This window comes from Phaseolus vulgaris, chromosome 10 (assembly GCF_051622355.1).
Source record: "Phaseolus vulgaris cultivar YP4 chromosome 10, ASM5162235v1, whole genome shotgun sequence".
Lineage (NCBI taxonomy): Eukaryota > Viridiplantae > Streptophyta > Magnoliopsida > Fabales > Fabaceae > Phaseolus > Phaseolus vulgaris.
In genome coordinates, this window is record NC_143507.1 from 19,809,072 (window position 1) to 19,820,899 (window position 11,828).

Below are 11,828 nucleotides of genomic sequence, written 5' to 3' on the forward strand. Positions count from 1 at the left end.
GGCACAAAACGTCTATAGAAACTAGCCAAGCCATGAAAACTCTTAACATCTCCTACATTTTGTGGGGTTGGCCATTCTTGGATGGCTTTGATTTTCTCGGGGTCAACATGCACCCTATTTTTGTTAACTACAAAACCTAAAAACACAACACTATCAACACAAAAGGTACACTTATCACTATTAGCAAATAAACTATTAATCCTAAGACTAAGAGAACTTCCCTAAGGTGTCTTAGGTGGTCGTCTCGGCTTTGACTATAGACTAAGATATCATCAAAGTAAACTACTACATATTTACCTATGCAAACTCTCAAGACATGATTCATGAGCCTTATGAAAGTACTAGGTGCATTAGTGAGGCCAAAAGGCATCACCAACCACTCATATAGTCCAAATTTGGTTTTAAAAGCAGTTTTCCATTCATCACCCTCTTTGATTCTAATTTGGTGATATCCACTTTTAAGATCAATTTTGGAAAATATGATGGACCCATGTAATTCATCAAGCATATCGTCTAGTCCTGAGATTGGATGCCTATGCTTGATGGTGATATTGTTGATGGCCCTACAATCACAGCACATTCTCCACTTGCCATCTTTTTTTGGCACCAACAAGACAGGTACATCATAAGGGTTTAAGCTCTTTTGAACCCAACCCTTCTCCAACAAATCTTGTACTTGATATTTTATCTCCTTAGTTTCCTCAGGATTAGTTCTATAGGCTGGTCTATTAGGTAGACTAGCCCCCAGAACTAAATCAATTTGATGTTCTATACCTCTAAAAGGAGGAAGTCCTATGGGTCCTTCCTTAGAGAATATATCATCAAATTTTTGTAAAAGCTCTTCTACTTGAGGAGGTAGAACCAAAGTCTCAAGATTAGTGGCACTGCATGTAAGTGTTCCTTTACAAAAGATAAGGCTTTGAGGTTGTTCAACAAGAAGCATATTTTCAAAGGTATTTTATAAGTGTTGTCTTATTGAATGACCTTGTGGGAAGGAACACTCTTCTCCCACGCCTTTTACTCCCTAAGGGCTCTCTCTTTTTCTATTTTGATTTTTTTTTTTTTCTCTTCATCCCTCTTTTGTTTCAATTGTACTTGATCTCTTACCACTAGTGAATGTGGTAAAGGATTGACTATAAACTTCTTTTCATTATGGGTGAAGGTAATCTCGTTGGTTAGACCATTGTGCATGGTTTTCTTGTCAAATTGCCAAGGTCTACCCAATAAGATGTGACAAGCTTCCATGGGTACTACATCACATAAAACGTTATCTTTGTAGTTACCCACAGAAAACTCGACTTTCACTTGCTAGTCTACAGTTAGTTCCCCGTCTTCATTGATCCATTGAAGTTTGTAAGGTTTCGGATGAGGGACTACTTGTAGATGTAGCTTTTCAACCATCCTAGCGTTATAGCAATTGCAGCAAGAACCACTATCCACAATGAGAGAACATATGTTTTCAAAAACTTTGCATCTTGTATGAAAGATGTTCTCTCTTTGTGTTTCTAGATTCACGCTAATTTGGTTGTTGAGGGTCCTTCTAATCATCATTAATTCCCCCTCATAAGGATATACTCTCTCATTATTCTCCTCCTCTTCTTTCCCACTAGGTGCATCATCACAACTACTATACTCATCTACCCCCCTTAAAAACAAAGTTCTTTGATTTGGGCATTGAGTTTGTACATGACCTCTGCCAAAACACTTAAAACATTTGACATCCCTAGTGCGAATGGGTGGAGTAAGCATATCTTTACCTACACTTTTGGGAGTTTCTTTTGGTTTTTCTTTAGGTGTACTCTCCTCCCTTTTAAAGTCTCTTCTTGGATAGGAGTTAGGGTATGAACCTTCCTTACGACTAGAAGTCTTCCTTAAATTTTGTTGTTCAACCTTGATACATAGTTGAACCAAATCATTTAAGTCTTGGTAGGGTAAGAGTTCAACTCTATCTCTAATCTCAAGATTAAGCCCACTTAGAAATCTTGCTATGGTATTGGATTCAGATTCCCTAATGGAGGCTCTCATCATATATAGTTCCATTTTTTGCCTATATTCCTTTACACTCATGGTCTTTTGTTGGAGTCTTTGGAGCTTGTCCATTAACTCCCTATTATAGTAGGAGGAAATATGGCGGCGTCTTAAGGCTCCCCTAAGATCATTCCAATATTCTATGGGAGGATCCTTATGAAGATGCCTCTCTCTCTCAAGGGTCGTCCACCAATACATAGCATTGCCTTGAAAACTTAGAGTGGCTAAGGGTACTTTGTTTTCTTCACTCACGTTGTGACAAGCAAACAATTGTTCTACTTTCATCTCCCAATCTAGATAGGTTTCTACATTCTCTTTGCCATGGAAATGAGGTAGATCTACCCTAACCTCTCTAGGGCTTTCTTTCTTTTCTTTTCTAACTCTCCTAGGGGGTGATTGATAATATTCATTGGTCCTAGGACTTTATTCCCATATGATTCATTGCCCCTAGAGCTAGATGTATGCGAACTTTTTTTGGATTTTGTGTATTCATATTTAACCATTTTCAAATCATCTTGCATTAAAGCAAATTGAGCATCCCTTTCTTTAAGTTGGGCCTCATGATGCAATTGTCTAAATAAAAGTGCTTGAACATCTTGGGCAATTTTTTCCAAAATATTTTTAAGAATTGTTCCTTCACTTTCATTAGAATTGTGAGATGGAGAAGACATGGTTAAAGACTTGTGTTATAAGTACTTTACCCCAAAAAAGATATGGATAGTAGTGAAGGTAGCTTTCCAGGAAAGAGAGGTGGGTCACTAGGACATCTTAAGTACCAAGTCTTTCCTTGCCAAAACCTATCCCTCAAAACTTGTCACAAACCTCTTTCTAAGTAAACGACGTAAATCACAGGTAGGAATAAAAACACAATTTTTATGCAAAGAAAACAATGCAAAGCAATTAACAACACAAAAAAAGTAATTAAAGCAAAACAATTAACTAAGCACAAATTAAAGATTACTAATTAAAAAACTTTAAACTAGACGAGTCCTAAAGTGAGGCTTCTAGACACTTAGAGTCATTGAAGACACACTCACCGTCTAATACGTAATTATTCCACTAATTAATCCAAGTTGAATGTAATTACAACTCAAAGGAAATACAAAAGAAATTGAATTACACAAAATAAAATTCAGATTTCCTAAACTATGCACTCTTTGGCTTGCGTTGATCTTCCTTGATGTGCTCTACAATGTGTATGTGTTTGTATTTCTATTTGTTGCAGCTCCTTGCCTTAACCTCTTATGGTTAGTCAATTAAAATCTTCAAACAGTACCTACTAAGTAGGGATGGACTCACCACAATGGTTAATTCCAACTTAACAAGCACCAATTTGAAATTCTTTCACCAACAATTAGAGGTCAACAAATTAAAGCAAAGAACAATTCAAATTTTGAAGGGAACAACAACAAATGGAATAATTTATATGACACAACTAGAAGGAATGTTGAATAAATTTGACAAGCAATCAAATAGGCACTCAAAAAAAGATGGCACACAAATTGAACCTAAAGAATGGCACTAGAATTGATTAAAAAAACCAAAACAGTACTACTGGAAATTTTAGGCACAAAAAACGTGATTAGAAAATTTATGCTGCGCTGGCTATTTGAAATTTGAATCTGAAATTTGAACCACAAACAATGCAAGATCTTAGCAAACTTTTGGCGCTGGAATCACACCAAAATAATGCACCAAATAATTGTGATAAATTTTTCAAATATATTGTCAAATTACCGTCTCTTTGGCGCCAGGAGGTACACTTTTTTTGTTTGATTTATCATTTTTTTCTATTTTGTCTTTTAATTTTATTCTTTTTTTTCTTGTTTTTCTAACACATCAATCTGTGTAAATCCAGAGTTTCATAATTTTTCTTCAACGGATTTTAATTTGATAAGTAAAATCAGCTAGCACAGAATTGAAAACAAAGTGATCCTAATTCTGGAATTAAAAACAGTTTGAAAAAACTTCAAGAACACAATGGAATTGATGTATATGAATTTTTATGGATCTAACACACAAATATGAACTCAAATCTAAAAAGAAAAATACACCAAAGGATCAAACAAACTCGGATTAAAATTGTACTCAAATCAAATCAAGAAACCAAACTTATCAAAAAAAACAGCACTACATGAATCTGATGATAATTTTAGGAGAAACATGATTAGACAAAACACAATTGGATTCAAAAATCAAAATGACTCAAAACAACACAATATGAACCGATTAAAATTGCAAAAAACACTCAAATAAACCAAAAAACAGAACATCAACACCAATCTATATGGATCCTACACAAAATTTGCAAAATAGAAGCTCAAGAACAAATTGAACATGAGTGCACCGATTGGATTAAACCAAAACAGCATCTAACACAAAATTAAACTCAAAAACAGCAAGACAATCAAGGATTCATGAAAAACAACACGGATTTGAATGAACACAAAAATTAAAAATGAAATAAGGCACTTATCTCTTGAAGACCATGGCTCTAGATACCAAATGATGGAGAAATGCCTTCATTGTTTGTAAAAATTGTTGGTGAATGGCGGAAGCATCATGGATTGAAGACGAAGCAAGGTCCTCGTAAGAGTGATGGTTACCTTGAAGGTGCATGAGAGGTAGGGATTGAGAGTGGTGAGGCCAACTCTACTTGGAAAAAAGGGATTTGTGAAGATCAATAGCCTAACCTAAGAGGTTTTTGGGCAAGAAGTGAAATTGGCACAATTTGGCAGCAATTCACTAAGTATATTAATCTTGCAAAACTAAGAGCCAAGGCACTCCTTAAATAGCTTAGGAGGCCAGTTTACACAAGGTGAAAATGATAGGGAAATTCAAATGCTATGCAAGAGTGAGTTGACGCCTAAAATTTCTGCACATGGGAAGTAAGTTATAGAATCTAGCATGTGCAAGTAGATCTAGAACTTACGCTCCTCCTTGGACTAATGTGAGTCGGTCCTAAGTTTAATTATGAGTTTAGGGAACTCTAATTAAACTTAGGTTAGCATTTTAGGTACCAATTTGCATGTTCAACAAAATTACAAAAGAAATAATTTATGCTACTTTTAACACGAAATTAAAAGCTATTCTACGCTAGGAACTTTGGCATCTTTGAGCATGTAGAGATAGGTCTATCTGCCATCAGTAGCAGTGTTCCAATCCTCTTCAAGCTTTCTAGCCATGGCCCTAGTGATTGGCCCAATATGACATGGTGGTAGGATTTCAGTTGTAGTGGTGCTTGGGCCTCTTCCATCAGAATCTCTATCAGAAACAATGCTTCTAGGAATCCCATGTAATCTAAAAACTTCCTTAAAGAAGAGATTTGCAATATAACAAGCATCATCTACCTTGTGGCATGGTATAAAATGAGCCATTTTAGAAAATCGATTCACAGCCACAAAGATAGAATCCATTCCTTTTGATGTCTTGGGAAGACCTAAGATAAAATCCATTGAAATATCTACCCAAGGCATAGTTGGAATGGGAAGAGGGGTATACAAGCCATGGGGTTGCACTATAGACTTAGTTTTTCTACATGCTATACATTTATCACAAAAGCTATGTACAGATTTTCACATGTGAGGCCAAAAGAAATGCTCATGCAATGTATCTAAAGTTTTTGCTACCCCAAAATGTCTCATTAATCCACCCTCATGTGCCTCCCTAACAAGAGATTGTCTAATAGAACCTTGTGGAACACATAGGCATTTACCTTTAAAAAGAAATCCATCTTGTAAGAAAAAATCTTTGTGTCCATCTTTAGCACACTCTTGATAGATGAGAGAAAAATAAAAGTCATCATGATAAAGTTCCTTTATGTGATCAAAACCAAGAAATTGAACATCCAAAAGGTTTAACAAGGTATATCTTCTTGAAAGCGCATCCGCAACAACATTAATTTTACCTTGCTTATGTTTGATCACATAAGGAAATTGCTCAATGAATTCCACCCACTTAGCATGCCTCTTATTAACCTTGTTTTGGCCTTTAAAATACTTAAGAGATTCATGATCACTATGTATCACAAATTCTTTAGGAAAAAGATAATGTTGCCAATTGTGCAAAGTTCTAACAAGTGCATATAATTCTTTATCATAAGTGAAATAGTTGAGATGACTTCCTTTCAATTTCTCACTAAAATAAGCTATGGGGTGGCCCTCTTGAAGGAGAGCAGCCCCAATGCCTAAATTAGAGGCATCACATTCTATCTCAAATGTCTAAGCAAAATTAGGAAGGGCTAAGATGGGAGCTTTAGTGAATTTTTCTTTCAAAGTCTCAAAAGCTTTTTGTTGCTCTGCTCCCCACTTAAAAACCACATCCTTTTTTACTATGGCATTGAGAGGTGCGGCAGTTGTACTAAAGTCTTTCACAAAACTTCTATAAAAAGAAGCAAGGCCATGAAAGGTTTGTACTTCATTCACATTGTTGGGTGTTGGCCAATGTTGAATTGCTACAACCTTTGTTTGATCAACATGCACCCCTTTACAACTTACAACAAACCCAAGAAATTCTATATGAGCAAGCGCAAACATTCATTTAGCAAAGTTAGCATACAAATGTTCCTTCCTAAGGGTTTCCAAAACTTTTCTAACATGCATCTCATGATCATCCAAAGACAAGCTATAAATGAGAATGTCATCAAAATAAACTACAACAAACTTGTTAATGAATGGTCTTAAGACATGATGCATGAGTCGCATGAATGTACTTGGTGCATTAGTCAAACCAAATGGCATAACTAACCACTCAAACAAACCAAATTTGGTCCTAAAGGCGGTTTTCCAAACTGGTGGGCTTGCCAGATAATCCTTCAGCTTGACGAAAGCCTCCTCGCATTCCTTAGTCCAAACGAACCTGTTGTTCCGTTTGAGACACTGGAAGTAAGGGTGACCCTTCTCTCCCCCGGCGGACATGACAGCGACAATGCCGCCAACCGACCGGTGAGCTGCTGCACCTCCTTCACCGATGCTGGGCTCTTCATTGCCATGATCGCCGCCCACTTCTCGGGGTTTGCCTCAATTCCCTGCTCTGTCAATAGGAAGCCTAAGAACTTCCCCGCTTCTACGTCGAAAATACACTTCTCTGGGTTGAGCTTCAACCTGTATTTGGCGATTGTCGCAAACAATTCCTCCAGATCAGTGACATGTTGTTCCTTCTCTCGTGAAGTTCCCACCATGTCATCCACGTAAGCTTGCACATTCCTTCCCAGCATCGGCGAGAGCACTCTATCCATCAGCCTCTGATAGGTGGCTCCCGCATTCTTCAGCCTGGAAGGCATTACCTTATAGCAGTAACAAGACCGCTCAGTCATGAACGCGGTCTTGCACTCGTCCATCGGATGCATCCTGATCTGGTTGTAGCCTGAGAATGCATCCAAAAAACTCATAAGCTTGCACCCCGACGCACTATCCACCAAGGCATCTATGCTGGGTAGGGGATAGGAGTCCTTGGGGCATGCCTTGTTCAGATCGGTGAAATCCACGCACATCCTCCACTTGTCGTTCGACTTCTTCACCAGTACCACATTTTCCAGCCACTCTGGGTACTGGATCTCTCTGATGTGCCCCGCAGCCAAGAGTTTGCGGGTCTCTTCGTGGATCACCTGCCTCCTCTCCTCATTAAACTTTCTCCTTCTTTGTCGCACCGGTCGGACCTGAGGGTCCATTGCAAGACGATGGCAGAGAAAGTCTGGGTCGATACCTGGCATGTCCGAGGCTGACCACGCAAACGCGTCCAGATGCCTCTCAATCACCCCGGCGATCTGTCGTCGCGTGTCCTCGCTGAGTGGCCCTCCCAGTTTGAACTTCTTCCCCTGGATCTCCGTCTCCACCCACCCTTCAGCAGGGTGGGGGCCTCTTTTCACTGGCGATCACCGCCCTTGCGATCCCTGACTCGCGGGGCATGATCATGCTCTCTTTCTCAGCTTCTACTTGGGCCACCCCTGAGCCCCCCAGCACCGCTTCCTCCATCTCCACATCACCTTGTGTGCCTCTTACCAGCCCTGCGACCTCCGATCGCCTCTCGTCTACACCCGGCGGCGGCGTCGAGGTAACATGGCACACACTCCTTTGTTGCTTGAGGCTGTTCTCATAGCAGCGCCTAGCCTCCTTCTGGTCTGACTTAATGGTGATCACCACCCCTTCCATCGACAGCAACTTCAACTTCATGTGCCTCGTCGACGGTACAGCTCCCAACCTGTTGAGCGTCGGCCTTCCCAACAGTATGTTGTAGGCAGATGGGGCATTCACTTGGTCCCCTGCGAAGCCATACAAGCACCCTGCGTACGGCCTTAGATGATCAAGGGACAGCTGCAGCTTGTTGAATGTCGGCCAGAACATCACGTCCGCCGAGCTTCCCTGGTCCACGAGGACCCTGTGCACCTTTCTCCCTGCCGTGACAAAGGAGATGACTATAGGATCGTTGTCGTGAGGCACAACGTCCCGGAGATCCGTCTTCGTGAATGTAATGTCAGCGTCGGGGGTATGATCTTCTTCCACCAAGTCGACAGTCATCACCGAACGAGCGTACCTCTTCCTCTGGGAGGTTGTACACCCCCCTCCAGAGAAGCCCCCCGCGATCGTGTGCACCTCTCCGTGCACAGGTACCTCGTGTTGTGGATCTTTTGCTGGTGGCCCCGACGCCCGATCACCTTGCGCCTCCCGCAAGTAATCACTCAAAAAGCCACTTTTTACCAACTCCGCGAGTTGGTGTCCCAACGCCAAGTAAGAGTGGAGTGAGTGGCCATAAGCCTGGTGAAACTCACACCACACATTCTTCTTCCTTCCGAGCACCTTGTCAGTCTTCTCTGGTGCTCGCAACCGCGCCGCTATGGCTGGAATGGCGATCAGCTCCGCCAACTCCACCACGAAGTCAAACCTGGGGGGCACGTTACTCTCCCTCGCGCGCCCCCTGCCCTGGTCCTTCCTAGGCTCGTAAGGGTGAGGCTTCCCCTGAGCCTTCTTTCCTTCCTTGGCCTCATGCACCCTCATCGGCTGCTGAGACCTGCTCGGTCCTCCGCGCGACTTGGTCGGTGCCGCGCTTCCCCTCTTCTCATAAACCTCTGTCTCTGCTACGATGTGCGCCACAGCAGGACGCCTAATCTCCGCAAAGGTACTGGGATGATTTTTTATCAAAGATTCACTGAAAGGGCCCGGCAGAACCCCTTTCTTGAACGCATGCACCAGCATATCTTCATCTTTGCTGGACAGCCTCACCACCTGGGCTCCAAAACGACTAAGGTAATCCCTGAGGGACTCACCTTGGTTTTGTGGCACGTCGAACAAGTCATACGACACCACTGGGGGTGCCCTGCTCCATGAACAACTTAGAGAACTGCTGAAACGAGGTGATGATGCCATCTGGTAGGCTTACTGATGGAGATCAAGCCCAAGAGAACATGGAGGCCACTCATCAAGCTCAAGAAGAGGTGGAGGCACAAATGGAGGACGCCCATGGAGGTCAAAGTCCACCTCAAAGGATTACAAGAAGCATGTTCAAAGCCTTGGGAGCTAGAGGACATTTATTTTCTCTTTTTGTAGTGTCTTTAGTTGAAGGTGCTTAGAGGGAAACCTTAGAAACCTCTTTTTGTTATAGCATCTTTTAGGTTTTTAAATAGGAGCTTTAGGGGGGTGTATTAGTAGATAGGTGTAGGAGTAGAATAGGGGGTGCCAAAGTAAAGGAAGGGATCACACCTTCCTTGCTTGGCAATTAGCGCCGGTTCTAGATGGTTTTTGGAGGGAATTTTGAATTGTTTAGCTTTCATTTTTCAGCACCTTAGGCTATAAATAGAGGTGCCTTCCTTGTAAAATTCAGATTTGATTTTATCTAAAGAAACTATACTCAAAATTGGAGTGAGCATTTGGAGAGCTTTTGAGCTTCTACTCTAGTCTTATCTTGAAGGACCATGGTTTCCTCAAGTGGCGGCTTGCACACTCATCTAGGAGCATCCATTCTTCTAGTGGCGTGATCATCCAACCATTCCTCCATCTTCATGAGCATTCTCTTCTCCTTCCTTTCTTCTTCTTCAATTTGTTCATGTAGCCTTGAGTTTTGAGTTGTTTTTGTTTCGGTTCCTTTAATTTTCCAGCACCTATTTTCTGTTTGCTTCTTAATTCTGTTCGGTACTTTTGTTTTTAATTCAATTCTGTTCGGTCTCTTCTTTTCATTCTCCTTTGTTGATTCAATTTGACAATATTTGGTTCATCCAAATGAGTTTGGGATTTGGTACTTGTTATTGGTGAGTTCTTGATTTTAGAACCATGATCCAACTTCTAAGAAAGTGCCTCTATATTTTCCAGCTCAAGGTGATTCCTCAAAGTGTCAAGAATCTTGTTCTATGTGGCTATTGGAATCACATCACTTACGAACCACTCCAAAGCAATCCCGCTCAGGGTGCTCATGAACAGCTTGCAATACACCGCATCCGAGCCCCCATAGAGCATCATCTGGGTGTGAAACGCTGTTAGATGCGTCTCTGGGTCCTCCACCCCGGTAAAAAAGGCTTTCACCCCCACCAAGTTTGGTGGCACCACCGCGCTCATAATCTCTTATGAGAAAGGCATGGGGAAAGTCCTGGGGGGAGACGGCGGCGGCACCACCCTTTCTTCCGCTGCGCGTTCCTTCTGCGCTTGCAGCGCCTTGCGCAACTCTTAATTCATTCTGTCCAACTCCTCGTTTCTGCTCTGTGATGCAGACAAATCCGCTTGCATCCTTTCTTGTTCCGCTCTTGACGCTGCCACATTGTCTTGCAGCGTTCGCATCATTTCCAAGACCTGCGCCATCGTCACAGCTCCTTCTTCAGCTGATGGCGCGGGTGAAGCTTGCCTTGTCTTTCTCATTTTCTCAGCAAAGAATCTCAAGAACAAACGAAATCTAACAGCAAAGTGTGGATGGGATCACAAATTCACACGGGCCCCACGGTGGGCGCCAAATGATCTTGCAGGAGATTCGAACGTCAAAGGATTCGCCACGTCAAACTCTATCTTCCACCTCCTTAACCGCGACAAGTGCAAGAACTCCAAGCACTCCACAAGAACTCCAAGCAAACCTGCGAAACACACCAAACGGTGCCTCTAGCGGCCGATTGCACTCCGACGCTCAAATCAGTCTTACAAAACCACCAAAGAACTAAGAATCTTTGCGAGACTCGTGTGCACTCTGCGTGTGTGTAAACTAGTAACTTGCAAGAATGAATCTTACCTCCCTTTGTATGAGCGTGGAATGCCTTTATATACTCTGTTGCGCGCCTAAGTTACCCGTGCGTGAAGTAACTTAGCGCATTTCTTCCACTAGGTGTCTCGTGCAACCTCAGTGTGAGTACCAAGTGTGGCTTGGCTAAGCGCACGCACCAGGCATCACCTACTGTGTGAACGATCACCTCTGCTTTGCACCATGCACGTTATGGGTTGAGAGAACACCGATCACCGACTGGCTTACTAGCTCTCTTAGGCCACTCTCGTGCACGGCACTACAAAGCACATAACTTCTCCTTTCTCTGATACTCTGCCACACAAGGCTCGTATGCAACACTCTCGCTGGGAAACGTCCTTCGTTTCCAGCTTAACTGCGTGCAACACGAAAACCCGATGACCATCGCTCACACCGGATGACCGATCGGTGCACCATAGTGCCACGCCCTCGGCTTCCAGGCGCTTATCTAGGCGCTGATCGCGCATCCTCTCTGAACGCCGTCCCCTGATCACCGATCACCCCCCTGGGTGACTTTCTCAATGACTCATCTGCTTCCCTGGCCCACGTGTTCCACTAAGAACGGTCCACGTGGCTATCCTTTGCGGACG

General features: G+C 42.5%; 1 pseudogene; it reads right to left on the minus strand.

Annotated features, from left to right (window-relative positions):
• Positions 1-1,017: 1,017 nt before the first annotated feature.
• On the minus strand, positions 1,018-2,313 carry LOC150024676 (uncharacterized; annotated as a pseudogene).
• Between the last annotated feature and the right edge of the window lie 9,515 nt (positions 2,314-11,828).